Raw genomic sequence first — 26,925 nt, 5'->3', positions numbered from 1 at the left:
CCTATTGGTCTGACCCATCTATGCTTGCACCAAATGGCCTGGTAGCCAGATGATGACACAATCTGGGTCTCCTACCCTTCTGTGCTCCTGTGATGCATAGCATGCTTATATATGAGCAAAACTTGGTTTTGCTCAGGTTGATTTGGTTTATACCTCACTCCAGCTCCTAGAATGAGTTGTTGGTGTAGAGGATTGCTTCTGGTGGTTTTGATTTGCCTGCCCTTCTCCTCCTTGCAAGCTTGTGAATCTTGATTTGGCTTAGTGGTGATTTTAGACAGGTTGAACAGCTCTGGCTGTTCTTCCTGTTCTTGGTGTTCTTACTCTTTGGAGATGCTGCCGATGAAATGGTTAGGGTTCACTGTTGAAGAGGTTTAAATATGACTGGCCTCTTCTCCCCCTGGTCGACAGCTTGGTCTGGTTCAGCTTGTGACTCACTGCTGGTGTGTGTTTGTGTTGTGATGCATGCACACCCCATGCCTTGGTGTTGAGCATGCACACTTGTACTGTAAGCTGCCTGTGTGTGTGTGTGGCCTGGTGTGGTGTACCAGGACTTGGAGATGGATCAGCTCGGCAGATCCATGTGCATATCCTCTCCAATTCAATTTCTTTCTGAATCTGCCAAGTGGCTATGCCACTTGGCATAACACTTGATTTTCTTTCTTTGTGTTTGTGTACAGGGATCAACAATGGCTCAAAAGTGGACTTGGAATTCATCAAGATCAAATGAAGATGATCTTGTAGAATTTAGACTAGGATCATTAACTTGTAATTTTTCTTTATTTTTCTTTCTTCTATTCTGCCCATTTATGTAATGTGTTGTAATTCATTTATTTCCATTATGAATAATGTAAAGACAATGTAATGTGTGTGATTATCAATAAAGCTCAAAGTTTTCTCTAATGAGCTTTATATATTATTTGTTCTATTTATATTTTGATTATTAAAGATTGTTTATTAAATTATCTCAAGTTTGAATTATGAGATAATAACTTGATGTTTGAATTTGAAATTCAAATTCAAATTTGGTTTGAGTTTGATCAACCATCTTAACTTAGGATTCAATCATGCAACTTAAATTAGTGATTCAAACTCTCCCCTCTCAACTCAAAACCCTAATCTAGTTAAGTGAGATGCAAGTTTGTCGCACCCTCGAAACCCTAACCCTGTAAGGTGTCGAGAGAGAAACTTGTCCCCCTTCGATGCATTTTTGTTTAAAAGCGCGAAATTTCCCCGAAATTTACTATGCAATGCACATCCCTTTCTAAAATCTACCCCTCGATCGTCTCTAAACCTGGGACATTACAGCCTTTCCCCCTTAAAGAAAACTTCGTCCCGAAGTTGTGGTTGTAATACACGAACGGCTCGGGGTATGTTTTCCTCGGGTCTTCCTCTTTTTCCCGGGTGGCTTCCCTCTCGGGGTGATGCTTCCATTGTATCTTGCAATACTTGATCGCCTTATTCCTGAGTTGTTTCCAGCTCTCCTCAAGAATCTTGGCTGGCTTCTCGATATATGTTAAGTACTGGTTGTAATTCCAGCTCATCATGTGATATTGGTTCATCCGGGGTCTTCAAACACTTTCGAGTTGTGACACATGGAATACATTGTGAACTTGTGCTAACCTTCCCGGTAGATCCAATTCAAAGGCTAAACCTCGATTCGACTCGGTATCTTGAAGGGTCCTATGTATCTAGGGCTTAAATTTCCTTTTACTCCGAATCTCCGAAGTCCTTTCATCGGGCTTACCTTAAGATATACCATGTCTCCAACTTGTGGCTCCCAAGTTCTCCTCTTCGATCTGCGTAACTCTTTTGCCGACTTTGGGCTATCTTAAGCTTGTCTACGATAATGTCAATGATTTGTTGTTTTTCCTTGACATAATCAGGGTTGAACTCTTTGCTTGCTCCGGCTTCATACCAACATATCGGTGATCTACACTTCCTTCCATAGAGAGCTTCAAATGGTGCCATCTTGATGCTGCTTTGATAGCTATTATTGTATGAAAACTCTGCTAATGGCAAGTGTTCCTCCCATGATCCTCCGAAGTCTAGGGCACAAGCCCTAAGCATATCTTCTAAGATCTGATTGGTTCTCTCAGTTTGTCCACTCGGTTTGTGGATGATATGCGGTACTATAATCTAACTTGGATCCTAAAGCTTCGTGAAGTTGCTTCCAAAATGCTGATGTGAACACGGATCCTCGATCCGACACTATCTTCTTAGGTACTCCATGCTTACTCACGATCTCCTTGATGTAAAGATCAATGAGTTTCTCTCCTTTGTCCTGCTGATTTACTGCTAAGAAGTGGGCGCTCTTCGTCAACCGGTCCACGATTACCCATATCATGTCCTTCTTTCTATTAGTCATGGGTAGTCCGGTGATGAAATCCATCCCTATTTCTTCCCATTTCCACTCTGGAATAGGTAGAGGTTGTAACTTCCCTGCCGGACTCTGGTGTTCAGCCTTCACTCGCTGGCGGGTATGGCATTCTGCAACATATTGTGCTATCTCCCTCTTCATGTTATTCCACCGGAATAGTTCCTTTAGATCCATATACATCTTTGTACTTCCCGGATGTATGGAATATGGTGTTTGATGAGCTTCCCGGAGTATTACTTCCTTGATTTCAGCAATATCCGGAACGCAAATCCTCTTCTGGAACCACAAAGATCCAGATTCACCTCGGTGAAATTCTGATGGTCTTCCCTCATCTATTCTCCTCATCTCTTCTACAATGAATGGATCGTCTAACTGACCCATCATTATCTCATTCTTCAAGTTAACATTCAGTTCATCGGCTACTTGCAACGCCGATAATCCTTCATGGGCTTCCTTCTCCCAAAGTTGTATTTGGGCTTGGCTTATTTCCTTCCTCAACTCCGGTGATATTTCTTGTTCCACTCCTCCGGTACTCTTTCTACTCAGGGCGTCTGCTACAACATTAGCCTTCCCTGGTGTGTAATTGATTGTCAGATCATAATCCTTAATCAATTCTAGCCATCTTTTATGCCTCATGTTGAGTTCTTTATGAGTGAAGAAATATTTGAGGCTTTTATGATCTGTATAGAGCTCACACTTAGCTCCATAGAGAAAATGTCTCCAAGTTTTGAGTGCAAAAACGACAGCTGCTAATTCCAAGTCATGTGTTGGATAGTTCACTTCATGAGGTCTGAGTTGCCTCGATCCATAAGATATCACTTTCCGATCTTGCATGAGTACACAACCCAATCCATGTTTGGATGCGTCACAGTACACGGTGTAGTCCTTGCCGACTTCAGGAACTGCTAACACCGGTGCCGTGGTGAGTTTCTCCTTCAGAGTTTGAAAACTCTTCTCACACTCCTCTGACCACACGAATGGTGTGTTTTTCCTTAGCAACTTCGTCATAGGTCCTGCTATCTTAGAGAATCCTTCAATGAATCTCCGATAATATCCTGCCATTCCTAGGAATCCTCGGATTTCCTTGACAGTCTTGGGTGCTTCCCATTCTAGAACTGCTGCTACCTTACTCGGATTAACAGCGATTCCATCTTTACTAATGACATGACCAAGAAATTCCACTTGATCTAGCCAAAATTCACACTTGCTGAGTTTGGCGTAGAGTTGGTGTTCCCTTAGTGTTTGCAACACTAACCTCAAATGTTCGGCATGTTCCGACTTGTTCTTGGAATATATCAAGATATCATCGATGAATACGATGACAAACTTGTCTAGATATGGCATGAAGATCTTATTCATGAGATTCATGAATATTGCTTGGGGCATTGGTTAATCCAAAAGGTACTACAAGGTATTCATGATGTCCGTACCTCGAAACAAAGGCTGTTTTCGGAACGTCTTCCTTCTTGATCTTAATCTGGTGATAACCGGATCTTAGATCAATCTTGGAAAAGACTCCCGCGCCTCTAACTTGATCAAATAGATCTTGTATTCTTGGAAGTGGATACTTGTTCTTGATTGTGACGTTGTTGAGATTCTCGTAGTCTCCGCACATCCTTCTTCCTCCATCTCTTTTATCCACGAAGATCACGAGGTGATCCCCATGGTGAAACACTCTCTTGAATGAATCCCTTTTGTTCCAAGTCATCCAATTGCTCCTTCAGTTCTTTCAATTCCTTAGGCCCCATTTTATATGGTGCTTTAGCAATCGGAGCTGTTCCTGGAATTAGGTCGATAGTGAATTCTATCTCCCTATCTGGTGGCATACCAGGTAATTCCGCAGGAAACACATCCTGGAATTCATTTACTACAGGTATATCTTCTATCTTCACCTCCTTCATGCTATTCAGCTGTAGCTCAACTTCAATCTGTGTGTGTTTGTCTCCTTGGTAGATCATTCTACTTCCATCGGGGCTTTTCAAAGACACCGTCTTGTTTACACGATCGATCAATGCTCCATTAGCTTCTAACCAGTTCATACCAAGAATGACATCAATGTCCTTCATCGGTAAAATGAACAGGTCCGCGTCAAACGCGCACTTATTGATCATAATGACTTGTTTTTGTTTGGCATGGGTTACTACTATCGTTCCCCCGCAGAAAGTATGGTTATGGGTGTATCTAACTTAGTGCAACTAATCCCATGTTTAATGATGAATTGTTGAGAAATGAATGATGTAGTTGCACCAGTATCAAAAAGTACTTTGCCGGGATGAGTGAGGATGCTGGAGCGTACCTATCACCGCTTGGTCGAGTTGACCACCTCCTCCAGACTGGTGCAGTTCAGCTTGCCGAAGGGCTTCTTATTCTTCCAGTTCCCTCCGGTGTTTCCTCGATTTCCTCCTCCTCCAGATTGACCTCCTCCAGTGTTTCTCTTGGGGCAGTCCTTCAGCATGTGCCCCTCCTGGCGACAACCAAAGCATATAATCCTTGGTTTCTTGCAATCCCTGGCAAAATGCCCTGTGAGTCCACAACTCCTGCAAACGCTTTGATTTGCAGTCTGGAATGCCTGATTCTTCCTACTACCATAGTAGTTGCTGTTGTTGTTGTTGTTGTTGTTGTTGTTGTATCTGGGCTTGAAACTCAAGCTGGTGTTAGGCTTGTTACTAACAAACCTCTTCGGCTCATACTTGGCCTTCTTCCTCTTTTCTTCTTGCAGTTGTTTGAAGTCATCTTCAAGAGTGATGGCTGCATCCACCAGCTCTTGGAATTCCGTTGCTCTCATCATCCGCAGTTGTACCTTGAACTGGGGACTTAACCCCCTCAGAAATCTCTTCTTCTTCTTGTCCTCGGTATTAACTTCCTCAACCGCGTACCGGGACAGCTTTGAAAACTCCACGACATAGGTCGGGATTGCCTTGTCCTTACGCTCGAGACTCTCGAACTCTCGACGCTTCAGTTCCACAATACTTTCAGGGACATTGGATTCCCTGAACTTCCTTGCGAACTCCTCCCAGGTAAATACCTTTCCTGCCGGATACACGGCTACAATGTTGTCCCACCATGATGCGGCAGGTCCACATAACAGATGGGTAGCATATCTAACCTTCTCTTGATCATTGCATCCAACAGTATTGAGCTTGCGCTCAGTATCCATCAGCCAATCTTCCGCGTCCATCGGCTCTGGCGCGTATGCGAAAGATATCGGCTTGGTGTTTTGGAAGTCTGCTAATGAGACTCCCTGGTTCTCGGGTCTCTCCACCCTATTCTGCGCATCGGATCCTGAAGGAATTTGTTCTGCAGCTCCGGTGTTACACGCTGCCTCTCTTCCGCCGATTGCATGTCTTGGATAAAGTTCTGCTGAGTCATGGGTGGTGGTGGTGGTGGAAGCGATCTCCGGCTGCACCCTCGGCCTCTTCCTTTTCTTTTGCTTCGCGCTCCATGCGCTGTGCTTCGATCTCGTTTCCTAACGTTCCCGACATAATCCCCCTAGTTACGCAACACAAGATGATACTCATAATTACTCCATGCGCAAGTTTTACGAGCTCAACATTGTGCACGAGAACTAGTCACGCAATGGAAATCAAGAAGCAAATCCAAATCATACAAAACATATACCATATATTTACATACATAAGTGGTCTTATTACATAACTCAAGTCGATGTGAGTATGCAAACTCACTTATTAAAGTATATGTACAAATTTATACAAATATTACAAACTATAATACACGTGGTACTTGTGTATTATAGCCACGCCTCCCTTGGTGGTCTTCTAATCGGTCTTCACTCCCGGTACATTCCGGGCTTCCATCCGGTCGAACGTGTCGTCCTCTCGATAGACCACTGGAACATAAGGTCTCCCCGTTGGCTTGTAATCCGAGTCGGATGATGATCCTAAGGAGAAATCGGTGTTCATGAACTGATCGTTGAGTGCATCATAATCCACCCATCGGGTGTACTCTCCTGTAGCCCCACCATAAGGATTACCAAAACCCATACCCGACTCAACTCTGTGTCGGATATCCTCCATCCACTCCTTCATTACTAGGATAGCTGCGGTTACGGGTTGTTGCGTCATCATTCATCTCTCCATCATAATACTCAGTAGTACTATGGGTTCCCGTATCATCTCCCCAACGCCAACCCCTGGAATTCTCGATTGGAGTCTCGGAACGCTGATTGTTTCCGGATTCCTCGCCGCCTTCGTATCCCCCATAGGAACTACCCAGATAGTTCCCGGGTGTAACGGTGTAGGTTCACGTGCAAGTGGATCAAAACTGATGTAGTCACCGGCTGAATAAAGCGGTGTGTGTACCACATTCTCCATAGGTTCTTTGCCCCTACTCTCCTCCTTGGGTTCGGTGAACTCCTCAAGCATCGTATCAATAGCTCCTATCGGATGATGATTCAAGCTGAAAGAGTAATGATATGAAGTTACGGCTGTTATCCATGTATTTGGCTGCTTCGGCTGGTTTACTTTTGGCATATTTGAAATGGTTCAGCATGGGATCATTGTCTTCCTCCATATGAGGAATGTGGGTGAATTCGGAACCCATAAGCTCTTTCGTCTTATGCTCCCGAATATCGGATATGGCTCTCATAACAGCTATATGATAAGCTGTATTGGTTGTCCTTGCTTCCCCAGTGGCATGACTACGCTCATTCCCAAAGATTCGGGAAGTCGCGGTCCTACTCGCACTTGGCCAACACCGGACCATCATAAAACATGTACTTCTTTCTTGGAATCCGGGGATCGCACCCAAATTCTAGTAACATGGCTCGTAAGATATCGGCAAGTCCTCCTCGGTACTCGTTCGGCGTTGAATCCATAACTTTCACGTTTCTTCCCGGTCGTGAACTTGCCATGTTGGCTGTAGAATTAGAAAGATTATGAGATTAGTAATAATGCATCATAATAGAGATAATAAAGAATTATCGCACTAAAAGATATGGTTGTTGTATTCTCAATTGAATATACACCATATTTTTAGAGAACTCTTTACTAATCCTATTTGACTCCTAACGTTTTAGTCCCATTTACTAGGTTCCAACCTAAGGTCAAAGCTTTTGCTACGATACCAAGCTGTGGTGACCATGCATACCACTTGCATGTTGTAGTATGCCGGTCGTTGATATAACATTCGCGAAGTACCATTCCGCAAATATCACATCCCTCGAGTAGTACAACGAGAACATAGCAAGGTCCATAACTCATTCACATATTATTACAATACATATACACAAGTCGTCTCGGAGCTCCTCTTGGGTCCTAAGAGGATATCTCCTGGGTTCGAGGTGAACCCATCTTAACTTACAATACCATTGTCTCATTAAACAAAACATTTATTTAATCGAGCAGCTACATGGTAAGAGTTTGTGCTTGCTCGGCTACTACTACTCCTCGGATTTCTCTAGGCTTGTTCTTCTCCGGAAGCCTCCCGGATCCGTAGACGATGATGTAGTCTACGCCTTCAACTCCTCCTGAGAGGTCGGGTGCATCATAGCCGATAACCTCGGCTCCTTCATTGTTGTCGTAGTCCTCCTCCGGACGGTTCGGACAATCTAAGCATGGGATTTAAGAGTGGTATGAGTACGAGCGTACTCAACAAGTTCATTATAGATAAGAGGTGTTTAATGCACTAGCTACGATATTAGACCAGAAAGTCTAATACCAATGCAAGTTTTGATAAACATTTCTTCAAGAGATTGCTTTTATTTCAAAGAGCTATGTCCGTCGGCCTTCACCGGTTTACTAGAACTTCATGGAGCTCCTTTCCGGCCGCGTTCGCGGTTCCTCAATCCCGGAACGAGGGAGTGACGAGTCACGATTCTTTACACTCTGCGAGAGGTGTGTTGCTTTACCCATAAGAGATCTTAACCTTGGTGCCAACCGGGCAGCTTTCCCGTCCACACTTCCTTCGGTGTGAGGCCCGGTATAAGGTCTAGCCAATCATGTTCCTCCGCTACCTCGAACACCCACCCTTTTGTAAGATTGTCCTCCCCTATATCCATGATGAGACCGTTCCGGGCATTCATATGCCTTCCCCTATCATCATGGATAGACCGTTCCGGACACCTTACAATCCCTCATAGACCGCAATACCGTGGGGACTTAGGACTCCCCAGCCTCACCATCTTGCTCCTTCGGGCGACAAGTGTACTACGGACTATGCCGTGGGGACTTAGGACTCCCCGGCCTCACCGGCTTGCCCCCTTGGATTACAAGTGTACTACGGTAAAGCGCATCCGTTGATGAACGAGAGGTGGAAACACTTTTGACTACTCCGTCCCACTCCGGATCTTATGGTTAACACGGGTATTACGGCACAAGAATCACTTGGCGACATTTGTTGTTTAATCCTAGATGGATATAAACCCGTGCAATGGAACCTCCACCATATCAACACAATCCATGGTTCCATTGCCCACCACTTAGTCATATTCATAGTTATGAAAGTAGTGGTTTTGATTTTTGTGCAATAGTGATAACCATAATACTTTGCAAGTAATTTGATAGAAATACTCAAATGACATGAGCAAGTGATGAACTTGCTCGAACAACTGCAAAGTTCTGCAGTTGGAAGGTGTGGACTGACCTTTCTCCTCTTGTTCTGAAAAATAGCATCATTGTCCGATAAGGGCAATGGTTAAAGAAGCAATAATGCATGATTCCAGTTTTAGGGTTTGTTTCCCCCTTTCCGATGTCGTTGTTATTTTATGAGAGGTTAGATACTAAGAACATCTTAGGGATACTTGATTTAGGGTAAATCCAACCTTGAAATGTTGTCAAGGTGTTTTGAAGTCCAAAGGCATTAATGGACTTATTTTTATTATTGAAAAATATATGTGTGATTTAAATGATTATTTAAATCCTCAAATTAAGACTCATTCTTAATTGTCTTCAAAAATTCTCTTTGATATTTTATTTAGATAGAGAATTTTATGCTGATCTATTTCCATATTTTTAATTATTTTTTTAGAGCTTTTATCATATTTCTAATGAATTTTCAAATTCCTGGTTTTTAATGGAATTTGGAAATGACTGTTTTGCCCCTGGGCCCACCTGTCAGTGGAGCCCAGTGGTTTGGCTAGACCAGCTCGGGTCCAACCGACCCGAGCGGTCGGTCGCTCACTCCTCACCACGCGCCGCTCGTCCTAACCCTAATCCCCTCCGCTCTCACCGGCGACCTTCGTCGCCCGCGCCGTCGTCGCCCTGCTCCGGCCGCCTCCGGCCATCATCGGCGACGATCAGATGTGGATCTGGACCGCCTCTCGACGGCGGACCTGGTGGTCCGCGTCGATTTGACGCTCGCGTCCACCTCGACTCTTCCCCAAATCATCGCGCCTCGGCCGCACGGATCCGCGAAGATCCGCCGTTCGTCGGCGTCCCGGGCGCCGCGGTGCGGCCGTGTGCCACGCCGTGGTTGCTCGGTAGGCTGCGGCGCTGCTGTGGCTTGGCTTGGCACTGGCGCTGCCGTGCCCCGGCGTGTGCCGCCGTGGCCGCCATGGCCGCGCCCTTCATCACGCACCACCAGTGAGTACTCCTTCGTCTCCTTCTCTCCCTCTCTGCGCTACTCTCTTCTCTCCTACATCTGGCTCGGCCATAGGCCTCATCCTCCATGTGGAGATGCTTGCCATGCCGATGCGCTGCTGCTGCGGCTTGCTAGCTTGTGCTCATGCTGCTGTGCTGTATGGCTGTGCTATTGCGCTGCTACTGCTATGCATTTCTTACTTGAATCTCTCCCTGTGCTTCTGTTCTATTGCTATACTGGCTAGGAATTCCTGTGTATTCAATTTGACTGCCCTGGCTTGATTACCAAGTGTAAACCTTGCAAATTTGCAAGTTCCAGGGTACTGAGATGCTGTCCCTTGTGCTCAATTTCCTGTGTAAGTTTGGTTGGGCATTACTGCTGGTTAATCTGTATGCTTCAATGATGTGCACCAAGTGTGGTGCCTATTTACCTTGATCTAGAGGTTCATGCTGCCTTGGGTGTGCTTCTGGATATATTCATTTAATTATCTATTTAGTTGCCTGTGAAGCACTTATCTGTGATGCAGTTGTTCAGTTACTTAATTATCTGTTCATGTGTTAATTACTTGGACTGAGTTCTAGCATGCAGTAGCATGCTCTAGCAAGCTTCTGGTGATCATATGATCACCAGTTGCTTGTAAAAGCTGCTCCTTGGTATCTGTGGCTCACTGTTGCTCACTCTGTGCTGTGTGTGTATCACACAGACTTAACCTGGTGTGTATTGTTATTGGCTTATGCAACTGCTGTTGCTTGCACTGATCCATTGGATCACTGCAAAGCCCTGGTGCTTTTATTTATTTGTTTTGTTCACTTATCTGTGTTGCCTGAATTTTACTGAAGTGGATAAGTGATGTGAGCTGCTTGTGCAGTTGTGATCATCTAATTAATTGTGACGGGGCTAGATGGATGCCAACCCTCAGTTGTGTACCCTAGCCCTTTACTGAATCCAAATGGATAATGAGGTATAGGTTCTTGTGCTGGCTTAGGGTTGAGGTAGCCCTGGCAGCACTTGTGTTGCTGCCCTGGTTGCTCCCCTATCTGTGTTTTGCCATGATTTGTGTTGGCTGACTGGAATGGATTAATTGTTCACTGGCTTGATCCAATCTTGGACTTCCAGTGACCTTTTGGTGTTGACAAAATATATAGACAGGTAATTGTCTATAATCTGATGGCCTAGCTAGCTGTAGGTGCTTAGTGAGTGGTTTAGGCTAGCTATGGTTTCATTCTAGGCTGGATTCCTCTAGTTATGCATGGATTTGCATAAGCTGTTGTTCCCATAGAATGTTTACCTATTGGTCTGACCCATCTATGCTTGCACCAAATGGCACGGTAGCCGGATGATGACACAATGCGGGTCTCCTACCCTTACAGTGCTCTGTGATGCATAGCATGCTTATATATGAGCAAAACTTGGTTTTGCTCGGGTTGATTTGGTTTATACCTCACTCCGGCTCCTAGAATGAGTTGTTGGTGTAGAGGATTGCTTACGGTGGTTTTGATTTGCCTGCCCTTCTCCTCCTTGCAAGCTTGTGAATCTTGGTTTGGCTTCAGTGGTGATTTTAGACGGGTTGAACAGCTACTGGCTGTTCTTCCTGTTCTTGGTGTTCTTACTCTTTGGAGATGCTGCCGATGGAATGGCTAGGGTTCACTGTTGAAGAGGTTTAAATATGGCTGGCCTCTTCTCCCCCTGGTCGACAGCTTGGTCTGGTTCAGCTTGTGACTCACTGCTGGTGTGTGTTTGTGCTGTGATGCATGCACACCCCATGCCTTGGTGTTGAGCATGCACACTTGTACTGTGAGCTGCCTGTGTGTGTGTGTGGCCTGGTGTGGTGTACCAGGACTTGGAGATGGATCAGCTCGGCAGATCCATGTGCATATCCTCTCCAATTCAATTTCTTTGTGAATCTGCCAAGTGGCTATGCCACTTGGCATAACACTTGATTTTCTTTCTTTGTGTTTGTGTACAGGGATCAACAATGGCTCAAAAATGGACTTGGAATTCATCAAATTCAAGATCAAATGAAGATGATCTTGTAGAATTTAGACTAGGATCATTAACTTGTAATTTTTCTTTATTTTTCTTTCTTCTATTCTTCCCATTTATGTAATGTGTTGTAATTCATTTATTTCCATTATGAATAATGTAAAGACAATGTAATGTGTGTGATTATCAATAAAGCTCAAAGTTTTCTCTAATGAGCTTTATATATTATTTGTTCTATTTATATTTTGATTATTAAAGATTGTTTATTAAATTATCTCAAGTTTGAATTATGAGATAATAACTTGATGTTTGAATTTGAAATTCAAATTCAAATTTGGTTTGAGTTTGATCAACCATCTTAACTTAGGATTCAATCATGCAACTTAAATTAGTGATTCAAACTCTCCCCTCTCAACTCAAAACCCTAATCTAGTTAAGTGAGATGCAAGTTTGTCGCACCCTCGAAACCCTAACCCTGTAAGGTGTCGAGAGAGAAACTTGTCCCCCTTCGATGCATTTTTGTTTAAAAGCGCGAAATTTCCCCAGAATTTACTATGCAATGCACATCCCTTTCTAAAATCTACCCCTCGATCGTCTCTAAACCTGGGACATTACACGGTATATACTAACCTCTCAGGTGGTGGTGAACTTACGGTGTTATGATGACACCGTCTTTTTTTGTGGTGGTAGGATGACACCATAGTAGTGTAGGATGAACTTGTGATCCACTTTTGGAATGATCATGCATGCCCCTGTTAGTTTATCATTTGCTGTCAAATTTTTTGTAGTTCTATTTCTATGTTATGAATTGGTTCACGGTTGTGATCGATTACTTGTTATTTTTATGTCGTGCTAGTGGTATGTGCACTACTAGGGAATAGCCTATCACCGACGAAGCAAAAAAAGGTTATTACCGGCGCGCATACGCCCGTCGGTGGCAAGACGCCGGTGGTAACATACGACCACCAGCGACCATCTACTTCGCTAGCAGTAGTTGAGATACCCCTGGCGCACATGTGCAGTTTGCCGGTGATAGGTCTATTTTGGATTTTTTAAAAAGAGGCCATTTAGGACCAGTACTCTTCGTTTATTTTATTCAGCTGAACTAGTATTACAATCAAAAGCAATCGGGTCCAAACATGGGTCAACGCCGGCCAGCAAGCGCACCGTTGGACTCCTTCTCGGTGGTGCGGCGGCAGACTTCTTTGTGAGCAGGGGTGGAGGAGCCGTCGGAGCAGAGCAGCAGGTCGCGGAGCAGGTCCGCCACGCCGCCATATACACCAAGTCGTGGATGCCGGCAGGTCCGCCGAATGGCCGGGGCATCGTCGTCGCCCGCGGCCGATAGCGCGGCCTCCTTCCACCCCACAGCGGCGTCCAGGTCCATCCCCACACTCTCAGCAGTCGGCGGAGGACTCCTTCTGCAGGACGAAGACGGTAGGGGTGGGTGATCTTCTGGCGGCTAGGAGCGACACCAGTGCCAGTAGATCGGCCTCGGCACGCACGGTGCATTGAGCAACGGCGATGAATCGCTCCGCAGCAGCATCCCCGCCGACCTCGACTCTGACCGCGGTTGTCCCCTTCGACCTTGGCTTCGCCTGCGGCTGTCCCCTTCGATCTTGGCTCCGCCGGCGTCCGCAGCTCTCCCCTCTAGCCTCAGCTCCGATGCGGGGAACTCGAGCCCGATGTGGTCGAGCTTGAGCGGGAGCCACGTCCTCCCTGGCCTGGGGAGTCTCGGCTTCCATATTGTGGTGTGCCGGTGGCGGGAGATGCGCCAGTGAGAAAGATGGAGTTGTGCACATAGAAAGAGTTGTGAGTGTGAGAGGAGTTGTGCGCGTGAGAGAGGGAGTTGTGAAGAGAGAGAAGTCTAGGACGCTGAGTTGTGCAGAGAGAAAGAGTTGTGCGGTTAGCATTTGTGACACGCACGCGCCGGACTGGGATGTATGGTCTAGCTGCATTTTCTTATTCTTTCAAAGTTGTCCTCTATCGCTGGCACACGCAGCGCCGGCATTGTAGCCTCGCGTAGCAAGCTGGATCTAGAACGGCCAGCACCTCCTATATCACCGGCGAATAGAACTGCAGGCTGCTACGGGAATTGACAGATATTGCCAGCGAACCGAATAAGTGGATTTCCGGTGGTAAATAGCACCGGCGTACCATTTTTTTGGTCCGCCGGTGATATTTTTTGCAGCTATAAGCCTTTTCCTAGTAGTGGCGGTGTTCCGCGGACGGGTTCCAGAAATCTACAGCTCATGGAGACCAAGTTTGTGGCTACTCCAATAACAACTACAGAGGGTGTGAAACATTGGAGGAGGCACAACAAGAGTACCTCAGCTTCCTGAAACATGAGTTCATGGCAGTTGAGGCCATCAATCAGCTAGTGCCATTAGCACATCTGCCGCAGGAGAAAGTGCATACTCTACAAGGAGCACCACCGAAGGTACTTCAGAGTCGGGTCAAAGATTACATCATCGTCTTCCTTATCGTGGTGATCGTGAGGATGTTGTTCTTCTGAATGGTGTGTGATCGTATGTAACATGCTATGGCATGGTATTATCACCCTATTTGAAATGTGGTAAGGATATATAACTGTGATTTGTGCAACCAAACAACTGATTCGTGTTTTCGTCCGTGCAAGTTGGGCTGTAAGCAGGCAACCCAACAATAGGGTCTCGCTTCCCTACCCGGTGCAAAAATGATCGGCTCAGGCGACCAAACAACATGCCAAATCTAGCTCGTGACCGCGCAGGGGGCTTCTTCTCCCTAATGCAATGGTGCAAGAATACAGCCCAAGCTACCAAAGTCCTATATGCATCTGCATGAGGGGCGAGAAGAGGTGGCCACTCAGCTAGCTGGCTTGCATGTGAACGTCCTGCTCTTTTCGTAACTAGTAAGCGTGCACGTGCAAAGCACGATTTCTAATAGTGATCAATACATTTAAAATTTCAAAACACAAAAATACGAATGTAGTACATATGTTTGCAAAATTTTACAATGTAACCCCAATTTGAAGCAAAACTAAATAAAACTACTAAGCAACACTATCGACTATTTAATCTCAGATTTAATCTCAGATGAAGGTCCACTTCTTTGTGTGATCACAAATTCCTCGTTTAATGGCAGGGATATTTGTAATTGTCATCGTTCTGATTGCTCTTCTCAACATGTACAAAATTTCCTCGCTTCATTACTATCCTACACATGCAATATATAAGATTATGAAGAAATATTCATGTGCAAAGTGTATAGAAATGAAGAAGAATCCGGAACTTGACACCATAGAAAATATGAACATAATTTTTTTTAGATGAATATGAACATAATTAAAAACAAGCAAATATTGTATGGCTCATCTGGTTCGTCGTCGGCTGGAACAGGCAAATATCTTGGACTTGCAAACGATTGTCATGGATAAACTCGCGACAGCGGGCTCCAATCATCCTAAGATGCAAGTCGTCTTCCCGTGTACTCAATACATATTCCAGAGAAATCATGAATAAGAATACAAATCAGGAATTCAGCTTATTCTGAAATTCTTGCCCATGTAATAAAATGAATGTTCAAAAAGGAGGTTTAGATTTTAGGCACCAAATGTCACTAAAGCATCTAGAATAGTGGGTCAACTATAACACAAACAGTAAAATGGTGGGCGAATTATAAAGGCCCAGAAGTTCCATTCCAGAATAACACCATTCACTAATCAATTTGATGATCCATTGCATTTTTGCATCCATTAAGCAGTGCTTACCAGGAGAAACAGTGCCAGGTCTGTTATGCCAGCATCCTACAATAAACTGCAAAATAGAACATCTCTGATAGTCAATACCATTGCAGAATCTGTGAAAAAGACTTAGTTTCAAAGTTAGAACAACAGGAAACTATAAAAGTCCCATTCGACTACTTCCTGTGAAAAATGCACAAGAATGCAGAAGACAACAGAGAAGTTAACTCGATTCCCTTTTGGAATGCCATGTTAGACGGAGATCGGTATACCATCAGAATTCATTGGTTTTAGAATCATCTGGAACCCCCTTTTTAGGTGCTGGACATCCAGCAGGGATACCGGATACGTGGAATCCTTTCACGAATGACAAGGGATACATACTGAGCAACAATTTTTAAATCCTTTCATGACGGCAATCAACTTGTCAGTATGAAAAATGCAAGATTTTGATCAAGAAACACCTTCAGGAACAGGAAGTCGCCGGTGTACGCCCCGAGAGGCTGGAGCATGCGCTCCGCCTGCGCTGCCTGGGTGATGGCCGCACCTGAATTACAGCAACGAATTGAGGAGTCCCGTTCGCCCATAGCATATCTTAAATATAGTTAAACATTGCTATCCGAAAATTAGATCCAAACCCACTCTGATGTTCCATGCGGCTTGTACTGGATAATAATTCTATCAGTGTAACAACAGATGTTGCAAAATAAACAAATCAAAACATGGAATATAGTGAGGAAGCTCAAACTTCAAACCATGCTAAAGGAAATGGGGCATCATCTTTTATTATTTTGACTGAAATAATCTCCTCTGGCATCACTTGAATGATTATAATCAAATGCATTGGCAAGTGTATCCGTGCTATGTGATATACTGAGTGGAAAATAATAGAGAAATACTCTAACTAAATTGCATCTTATCTGACAAAATCACACTAATAATACCAACCAGTCCTACCTACCGAAATGGAAGAAAATGGAGGACTATGTCTATGTGTTATACAGACCTATGATACATATGTAACTGACCCTTACCCCAAAGTTGCATCAACAACATCATATCATACACACAGAACCAGCACCATGTCCTTCTTGCAATAGTTCTAGCATACACATTGGGCTTGGTCTCTAACAGAAGCACACAAACTGATGAAGTCGCTACCGATTGAACAGACATACTTGATTAGACAGCATGCAATTTTGAGGAAGAAAGCTAGAAAACCAGTCAAGGATTAGATTGTGTTGCAATCAACTGTAATATCTATTCAGCACTTGTGCGAAATGCATGAGTTTAATCCAGCCCATGCACTAACAAGTTTAAAAAAAGACATTAACAGTAGAAGTTCTAAATATGCAGACCATGCAAGGAATAACATATACTTCTCTAGCTACAAATCCCATTAGGAAATCATAATGACTATGTTAAAACCTGTATGTACTTCTAGACCGAGATGGGCTAGAATAGCCAGAAGGAGAATTAAGATAAGCATAAGACCTGGTTCCTTGAAAATGACAATTGGTACTACTATGAGAGAGGATCAGATTATTTAATTATGGAAGCTTGCCCAGATGTACACCATTACTTCTTTCACGAATCTTTGTTGATGGCACTTTCTTGCATTTTCTGTCAGCTGAATACCCCAACCCGCACGGGCAAACCTGTACCCACGCTGAGACGGGCTGTAGCGCGGAGAGAGAGAGGCGGCATGGGCACGGCGACAACGTTTGGGATGGTCGGCGCCGCGGAGATTGGGACGGGCAGCGACGGAGATGGGCGCCTTACACTGGGAACGGGCAGCGACGGGGAGTTGGGGATGGGAGGGGCGATGCCGGGGATGGGCAGCGGCTTGGACGCAGGGCGGCGCGGCGTTGGGGACAGGCGGCGGCGTGGATGCAGGGCCGGCGAGGCGTGGATGCGCTGCCAGACGACCTGCCGGCGAGGCGTGAGGGTTGGCGAGGAAGAGGCGCCAGAGGAGCATGGCTGGGCGCTGGTCCGAGCACTATGGGCGACGGTGATTGAAGGCGGAGGTTGTAGTGTACCTCCGGCGGCAGAAACCAGCGAGGAGGAGATCTCGGGAGGAGCGGAATGCGATGCAGGCGGGATGGAAAGGGTGCGGGATCCGGGTGGGGAGAACAGATAAGTCTGGACCGTGTGATGCATGCAGATGGACGGATTAGATCTAATTTTCCAACAGCACTTCGTGCCTTTATAAGTACTCCCTCCGTTCTTTTTTAATTGACTCGGATTTAGTACAACTTTGTACTAAATTTGAGTCAATTAAAAAGGAACGGAGGGAGTAGTAGAGAAGATTAATTTTTTCGCCCACCCCATAATTATTGCGCATGCATGTATTTCGTACTAATTAACTGCTCCCTCCCTCCACTAAGTTCGCTGGGCGCGCGGGGATTCTTTTTCCCTTGTTGTTTTTTGTACGCGGCCGCGACGAGCCAGAGAATTAGTTCTCTAAGACTGCTCATAGTGGGAGTAACTTAGCTAGTAACATCACACGCTTCAAAGTATTTTGGTGATATGACATAATAATAAATGAAGGAAAAGAGGAAAGCGCTAACTAGCTATGTTACCATAACATCACACACCCCAAGACAAAATGAGTCTACAAACTAATAAATGAGGCTTTACATGATACCACCCCTATGTTACTTTCCACTATGAAGGTATTAACATGGACTAGTAACTTATGTATGACACCACCTTATATTACTCCAACTATGAGGAGCCTAACTGCTTCCTTCCATGCATTAGCCAGAGAATTAAGCATTGTGTCATTCTTCTTCTTTTTCCAAGAAAATTAATTCATGCTCATCCAGTTATGATTCTAATTACTTGACTCATTTCTCCTCTTCCTTTTTCCCGATCCTTCGGTCACGTTTCCATACGCGCGCTCGGCCACCACACCAAGGAAATCAAACAACCCATCCAGGAGGTGGGACTTAGTTAATGATCACCAACGTCTTCATCAACATGTACATCAACATCTTTCATCTACATATTTGTAATCTCTTGACAAATATGATGTGTATTGAAATTTATCACTTTCCCATGATATTTTGTACCTCTATGTATTTGTTTGAGTAGTGACTTGTTCTTGGCAATTGTGAGAAAATTTGTTAATGGTTGCATATAAATTTTTTTTTATCTTCTATGATAATCTCTTGTACTAATATATGAATGCATACATATGTTAGGGAATGCATGAGTTTGTTACCGTTGCATGATGATACGAAGAGGGATATATGGAGCTTGACAGAAAGTATGTCCAATTCTTAGACATTAATGTTGTATTAATTCATGGTTAATCAACGGGGGATATAACTATGGGGACCTTTAAATTTACAGCGGTGGTTAGACTCCCCTTGTTTTCTCTTAATTGCCTTGGGAACAATCACTAGTGTTGTATTTGCTTATGTATATGGCTACACCTATCTATGGCTCCTCTCTAGAATAAACAATAAAAATACTATACTGAGATTCACTAATTGTGACAACCACACAAATGAAATAGCAATTTTCCCGAACACTTACTCCCTTGAGTTACTCTACTTCACCTCAGATCATTTACTTTACTTGCACTAGTTTTACTTTCTACAATTGTTTTTAATACTTTACAGTTTTCTAGTTCCTAGTAGAAACCACTTCACACACACACTATAGTTCTAGCTTTGCATAGAAGGCCATATAAGTGGTTATAGGGCTTTACAGAATAGATAGTCTACCTTCAGCTCCTCGTGGATTTGACTTTCAAATACTTATCGAATTATACTATGGTGGTCCCCTGCACTTAGGGGTTGTCAATATCCAATGAAGCACTTTAAATAAAAACCTATGCAAATAGTAAATAAAAAGAGGTGCAAACGAATTCATTTGTCTGTTTGTCTTGTCATTGTTGTATGGACAGTCCAAAAAGACTCTTCGTACAAAGGGGCAAGAGGCACCTCAGTTCCACCTTGTTTGGAACCGTGTGCATACGAAGACGAACAACGTGTGGCAAGTTGAGTAAACACATGGAATGGATACTTATGGTCAATGGGCATGACACATTCAACTTGTGAAAGGTCAAACATATAAACCATACTTCGTTTCACTTTAGCAATACCCATTCTGACGTGAGTTGCATATCCCAATATTTTATTTTATACTTTGTATTATCAAAATGCTAGGATGTGTGTTTTCTAATCACTTTCAATATCGACTTGTTCCAAATAAAAGAAATAAATTCCTTGCCAAATGAGATCACTTGCATGCTTAATGTCCATAGTACTTTCATTTTTTTACACAATATGACTTATTTTTTAGCATGTTTGTTGTGCATAAGAAGTATCACTTTATATCTCATTTGCTTGTTGCTAATCAATAAAGTATGAATCATGAAGTTTGTGTATTACTACTTCTTATATCCATCATAGCAACAAACTCCAAAATCCATGTTTAGTTTTATCACCTTCATATATACTCGAGGACGAGCATGGGTTAAGGTTGGGGATATTGATGCATGTAAAATTCATACATGAACTTTGTAGTTTATTGCCATATATTCCCACATATTTGCATCTTATAATGTTATATCCATATTTTATATTGATTCGGGGATTTTCTAAACAATACCCTCTCTTTTGGTTTTAACTTTGTCTATTGGAAAATAGTAATTTTCAATTTGTAGTAGCTATGGGACTCGGAAAAACGCAAAGGTCACAGAGCATGCTTCGGAATTTTTGGGACGAACAAAATGAGCTTTCAGTGGGCCACCAAGAGATCAAGGAGCTGGGAGCCTACCAAGACAGGCCACCGAGTGATTTTTCCCCCTTGATACGTTGCAAACGTATCTATAATTTTTGATGCTCCATGCTTGTTTTACACCAATTTCTATATGTTTTGTCTACACTTCGTGGCACTTTTATGCATTTTCTGAAACTAACCTGTTGACAAGATGATACAGTGCCTGTTCCTATTTTCTGCTGTTTTTGTATTTCAGAAAAGTTGTACAGGAAATATTCTCGGAAATGGACGAAATGAAAGCTGAAATTCCTATTTTACTGTCATGAAGACGGAGTCTAGAGGGGAGACGGAGAACAGCCAGGAGGTGGCCACACCACCCCTAGGCGCGGCCCACCCCCGGCCGCGCCTAGGTATGGCGTGGGCCCCTCGGGTGCCCACCGACCTCGCCCTTCCGCCTATATATTCATCTGTTCGGAAAAAAACCTAAATACCTGAGCCTCCATCCACGAAAAGTTCTGTCGCCGCCGCCATCGTCGACCTAGCTCGGGAGGGTTCTGAAGCTCTTCGCGACACCCTACCAGAGAGGGAGATCATCACCGGAGGCCTCTACATCGTCATGCCCACCTCCGAAGTGATGCGTGAGTAGTTCATCTGTGTGGAATACGGGTCCATAGCAGTAGCTAGATAGTTGTCTTCTCCAATTTATGCTTCATGTTTAGATCTTGTGAGCTACCTATCATGATCATGATCATCTTTATGTAATGCTACATGTTGTGTTTGCTGGGATCCGATGATTATTGAATACTATGGTTGAGATTGAGTATATACTTGTTATATGTTATTTGTGATCTTGCATGCTCTCCGTTGCTAGTAGATGCTCAGGCCAAGTATGTGATTGTGACTTCAAGTGGGAGTATTTATGATCGATAGTGGGTTCATGCCTCTAGTAATCTGGGAGAGTGACAATAACTTCTAAGGTTGTAGATATGTTGTTGCTACTAGGGAGAAAACAACAATGCTTTATCCAAGGATAATTCTATTGTTTACTTTACACACTTTACTTAATGCAATAATATGTTGCTTGCAACTTAATACTGAAAGGCGTGCGAATGCTAACCTGAAGGTGGATTATTAGTCATAGATGCAGTTGCATTACGGTCTATAAAACGTGTTGTAATGCCCAAATTAATCTCATAGTAATCATCTTGTCATGTATGGTCTTTATTTTGTCAATTCCCAGCTGTAATTTTTTTTACCCAGCATATTATTTATCTTTATGGAGAGACACCTCTAGTGAACTGTGAACCCCGGTCATTTCTTTTACACTGATAAATCCATCTACTGCAAGTACTTTTCTCTTTATTTCACTACAAACAAACATCTCTTTTCACATTATACGTTTAATATTTTGTTTTGAGCAAAACTAGTGAGATTGACACCCTCACTGTAAGTTGGGGCAAATTATTTTGGTTATGTTGTGTGCAGGTTCCACGTTGTTGATGACACCGGTAGTGTGTCATGCCAAAACCAGCTAGCAACACCTTTAGAAGTGATTTCTTTCTCCTACTGGTCGATTAAACATTGGTTTCTTACTGAGGGAAAACTGCTGTTGTGCTCATCATACTTTCCACTTTGGGTTTCCCAACTGTGTGCTCTGCATAACATCAAACTCTTTTATGGCGCTGTTGCCGGGGAGAAAGAGGATTTCTGCAAGGGGAGTCTCTCACTTCCAATTTCTTTACTTTGTGATTGTTTTGCTTATTTATTCCATGCTCACCTCCCATGTTGATGTTTCTTGTTTTTCAATAGTTAGGACATGAAGTGTTTGAAAGCTTTATAGTATTTATCTTGATCTAGAACATGAAGTGTTTGAAGAGAAAATTAGAAACCTATGGAAATTTATTTGCATGCTAATAGCAATATTACTAGTATGAATTCTTTGAACACCATTATTGCTAATTCTATGGATAAGTCTAAGTTTGGGGAAGCTAGTTTTTATGAAAATTATTTTTTTACTTCCCCAGCTTTAGAGAAGAAAATTTGCTATGATGATTACAATGATGAATATGATATTTTCAGTCCACCTACTATTGGGGAGAAAATTAATTATGATTACAATATGTCTCCTATATCTGATGATTATGGTGATGAGAATAATAATGATAGCTATTTTGTTGAATTCGCTCCCACTATAATTAATAAGAATGAGTATGCTTATATGGAGAGTAATAATTATTTTATTCATGTGGCTCATGATAAGAATTTTTTATGTGATATTTATATTGTTGAGTTTGTTCATGATGTTACTGAAAATTATTATGAGTGACGAAAATATGGTTGTTAGAAATTTCATGTTACTAAAACACCTCTCTTTATTTTAAAAGTTCCCAAGTTGCTCTTGTTTTACCTACCCATGCTTGTTACTATGTGCTTCTTTGATTTATTTTCTTACAAAATTACTATGCATAGGAAGTGGGTTAGACTTAAATGTGTTTCATATTTGCTCTTTGATGCTCTTTTTTTCTTCAATTCATATTTCTTATGTGAGCATCTTCTCCAATTACTGAGCCTAGCTGAAAGGCATTAAAGAAAAGCATTCTTGGGACATAACCCACGTTTTATTTCTGTAATTTTTCTTTTGTTGAGTCTCGAAATTTGTTACCTCTGTAATAACCTCTACTTATCCTTTTTATTTCGTTTTGAGCCAAGGATGGCCTCTAATAGGAAGAAGGTAAGATTTGGGGAAGTTGTTATCCTGAAACAGATTCTGTGATGTCACCAAAAAAATTCGTATTCTCAACCAGAACGTCATATTAATCAGAATTTTTTTTAGGATTTGTCCCGGCTTATTATCTAACTTTCCTTACTTTTGTACTTTTTTATTTGAGCAATAGAGGAGTTTCAAAAAAATCGATCTTTACCCGTTGTTCTGTTTTGACAGATTTCTGCCACCATTTGCATTTGCCTCTTAATCTATTTCTTTTTTAGTTCTTTTGAGAGAAAAAGCTTTTAAAAGAGGTTTCTATAGTAGCTAATGTTTTAATGGATATTTTACTTATGTTAGAACTGAACCAAAGTGGATTTGTTATTTTGATTGCACTAATGCTGCTAGTGAAAATTATGTGAAGTTTGTATGAAGGAAGTTTTCAAGTGTAGGGAGAGAAGAATGATGTAGTGAGGGATGGACAAAAGCTTAAAATTGGGCATGCCCATGTCCCCCCAAGAAATAGCCAAGATGTACAAGCGTCAAAGCTTGGGGACGCCCAAGGCATCCCCTTCTTCATCAACAAAGATATCAGGTCATCTTTCAAGACACTATATTTTTATTACTTCATATGCTATGTGTTGTTCTTGGAGCGTCTTTATTTTTGTTTTAAGTTTTATTTTGTTTTGTTTGTTGTAGAATATTTTTGGATCCCAACATACTTGTTTTGGAGAATGACACACTCCATTTTCATTGCAAAGAACACTCTAGTTTTCACTCTTATTGTTCAGCGAGTGTTCTCGTTTGCTAGTACTGCATTTAGCTCTTGTTTTTCACTCGTATTTTGTTCAGAGCTTGTTATTTTTCTTTGGTAGGTATGATTAGCTCTCTGGTCTTTATTTATTATTATCTACGAGAGTTGTTTCAAATAAATTGATTGGTGTTGGAGACGAGTAAATTTTTTCATGCTTATTGTGGTGCAAAAGGGAAGCTTATTTAGACTGTGGCTCAGACTTTAGCATGCCATGTTGGATGTTATTTTAATTATATGCTTAGTAGTTATTGTTGTAGCATGAATTGTCTCAAATAGCGGAGAGTGCTTAATGTGCCATTGAAAGAATCATGTGTTGTTTCCATCATACAAAAGCATAATATTGTGGTATTCTCCTTTGATGCTTTAATTGGGTTGATTTGGCACATGCTTACACCATATTATGACTACAAACTAGTCACCTCAAGACTCTATGATCATTTAGCTTTTGACTTGTAATATCACTTTATGTTTTGATTTATGTTTTGTCGCTATGCATGATTATGGTCATTATTGCTCTCTTAGTTGGTCGCTCCTAGTATTTTGCTAGCCTTCGCCTATACTGAGTATGAGCTCTACTTGTGCATCTAACTTCCAAAAATCAAAGTTGCCAATTGTGTCCACCATACCTACCTATATGTGGTATTTCACCGCCACTCCAAAGTAAATTGCTTGTGTGCTAACTGATGTCTACGGGTGCTTCTATTCTTGTAGACAGTGTTGGGCCTCCAAGAGCAGAGGTTTGTAGAACAGCAGCAAGTTTCCCTTAAGTGGATCACCCAAGGTTTATCGAACTCGGGGAGGAAGAGGTCAAAGATATCCCTCTCAAGCAACCCTGCAACCACAAAGCAAGAAGTCTCTTGTGTCCCCAACACACCTAATACACTTGTCAGATGTATAGGTGCACTAGTTCGGCGAAGAGATAGTGAGATGCAAGTAATATGGATGAGTATGAGTGGTAATAGCAATCTGAATAAAATATGGCAGCGAGTAAACATGCAACAAAACAAGTAAACAAACGGAGATTCGATGCTTGGAAGCAAGGCCTAGGGATCCCGCTTTCACTAGTGGACACTCTCGACAATGATCACATAATAGGACTACTCTACACCCTCTTGTTGGATGATGAACACCACTAAGCGTGTAGGATTACACGAACCCTCAATGCCGGAGTTAACAAGCTCCACAATATTCAATGTTCATATTTAAATAACCTTAGAGTGTAAGATAGATCAACACAATCACACCAAGAACTAACATAGCATGCACACTTGTCACCATCACACTATGAAGGAGGCATAGATCACATCAATTCTTATCATAGCAATAGTTAACTTCATAATCTACAAGAGATTACAATCATAACCCACGCCAAGTACTACACGATGCACACACTTGTCACCATTACACCGTGCGGGAGGAATAGACTACTTTAATAACATCACTAGAGTAGCACATAGATGATATTCAACTATATCACATAAAGAGAGAGATGAACCACATAGCTACAGCTGAGCCCTCAGCCCGGGGGTGAATTACTCCCTCCTCATCATGGAGACGGCGATGGCGGTGAAGATGGCGGTGGAGACGGCGGTGGAGATGACTCCGGGGGCAATTCCCCGTCCGGCGGGTGCCGGAACGAGACTTCGCCCCCGAATTGGAGTTTCGCGATGTGGTGGCGCCCCTGGAGTCTTTCTGGAGTTTCGTCAAGAGGTACTGCGTTTTTAGGTCGAAAGGGCTTAAATAGGCAAAGAGGCGGTGCAGGAGGGGCGACAGGGTGGCCCCACACCAGGCCGGCGCGGCCAGGGTGTAGGCCGCGCGGCCCACATGTGTGGTGGCCCCTGGCTCTCCTCCAACTCCCCTTCTGTGTTCTGGAGCCTCCCGGGAAAAATAGGATGTTTGGTCTTCGTTTCGTCAAATTCCGAGAATATTGCCCGAACAGCCTTTCTGGAACCAAAAACAGCAGAAAACAGGAACTGGCACTGTGGCATCTTGTTAATAGGTTAGTTCCGGAAAACGCATAAAATCATTATAAAGTGCGAGCAAAACATGTAGGTATTGTCATAAAACAAGCATGGAACATCAGAAATTATAGATACGTTGGAGACGTATCAGCATCCCCAAGCTTAGTTCCTACTCGTCCTCGAGTAGGTAAACGATAAAAAGATAATTTACGAAGTGACATGCTACCAACATAATCTTAATCATACTATTGTAAAACATATGAGATGAATGCAGCGATTCGAAACAATGTTAATGCAATGAGTAAACAATTGAATCATATAGCAAAGACTTTTCATGAATAGTACTTTCAAGACAAGCATCAATAAGACTTGCATAAGAGTTACTCATAAAGCAATAAGTTCAAAGTAAAGGCATTGAAGCAACACAAAGGAAGATATAAGTTTCAGCGGTTGCTTTCAACTTCAACATGTATATCTCATGGATAATTGTCAACATAAAGCAATATAACAAGTGCAATAAGTAAACATGTAAGAATCAATGCACACAGTTGATACAAGTGTAGGATAACGTTGCATAGAAAACAAAAAATTTCCTACCGCGAACACGCAATCCAAGCCAAGATGCAATCTAGAAGACGGTAGCAACGAGGGGGTATCGAGTCTCACCATTGAAGAGATTCCAAAGCCTACAAGATGAGGCTCTTGTTGCTGCGGTAGACGTTCACTTGCCGCTTGCAAAAGCGCGTAGAAGATCTTGATCACGATCGCTTCCGGCGCACGAACGGGCAGCACCTCCGTACTCGGTCACACGTTCGGTTGTTGATGAAGACGACGTCCACCTCCCCGTTCCAGCGGGCAGCGGAAGTAGTAGCTCCTCTTGAATCCGACGACACGACGGCGTGGTGTCGGTGGTGGTGGAGAAATCCGGCGGAGCTTCGCTTAAGCGTGCGGGATGTGGTGGAGGAGAGAGACCGCTAGGGTTTGGGGAGAGGGGCGCCGGCTAGGGCACCCTTGAGGGTGCGGCCATGGTGGTGGCTTGAGTGGCCGGCCAGCCCCTCTCTCCCCCTCTTTATATAGGTGGAGGCCCCAAGGTTTAGG

The sequence above is a fragment of the Lolium rigidum genome, chromosome 5, assembly GCF_022539505.1.
Source record: "Lolium rigidum isolate FL_2022 chromosome 5, APGP_CSIRO_Lrig_0.1, whole genome shotgun sequence".
NCBI lineage: Eukaryota > Viridiplantae > Streptophyta > Magnoliopsida > Poales > Poaceae > Lolium > Lolium rigidum.
Note: the sequence above shows the minus strand (reverse complement) of the source record.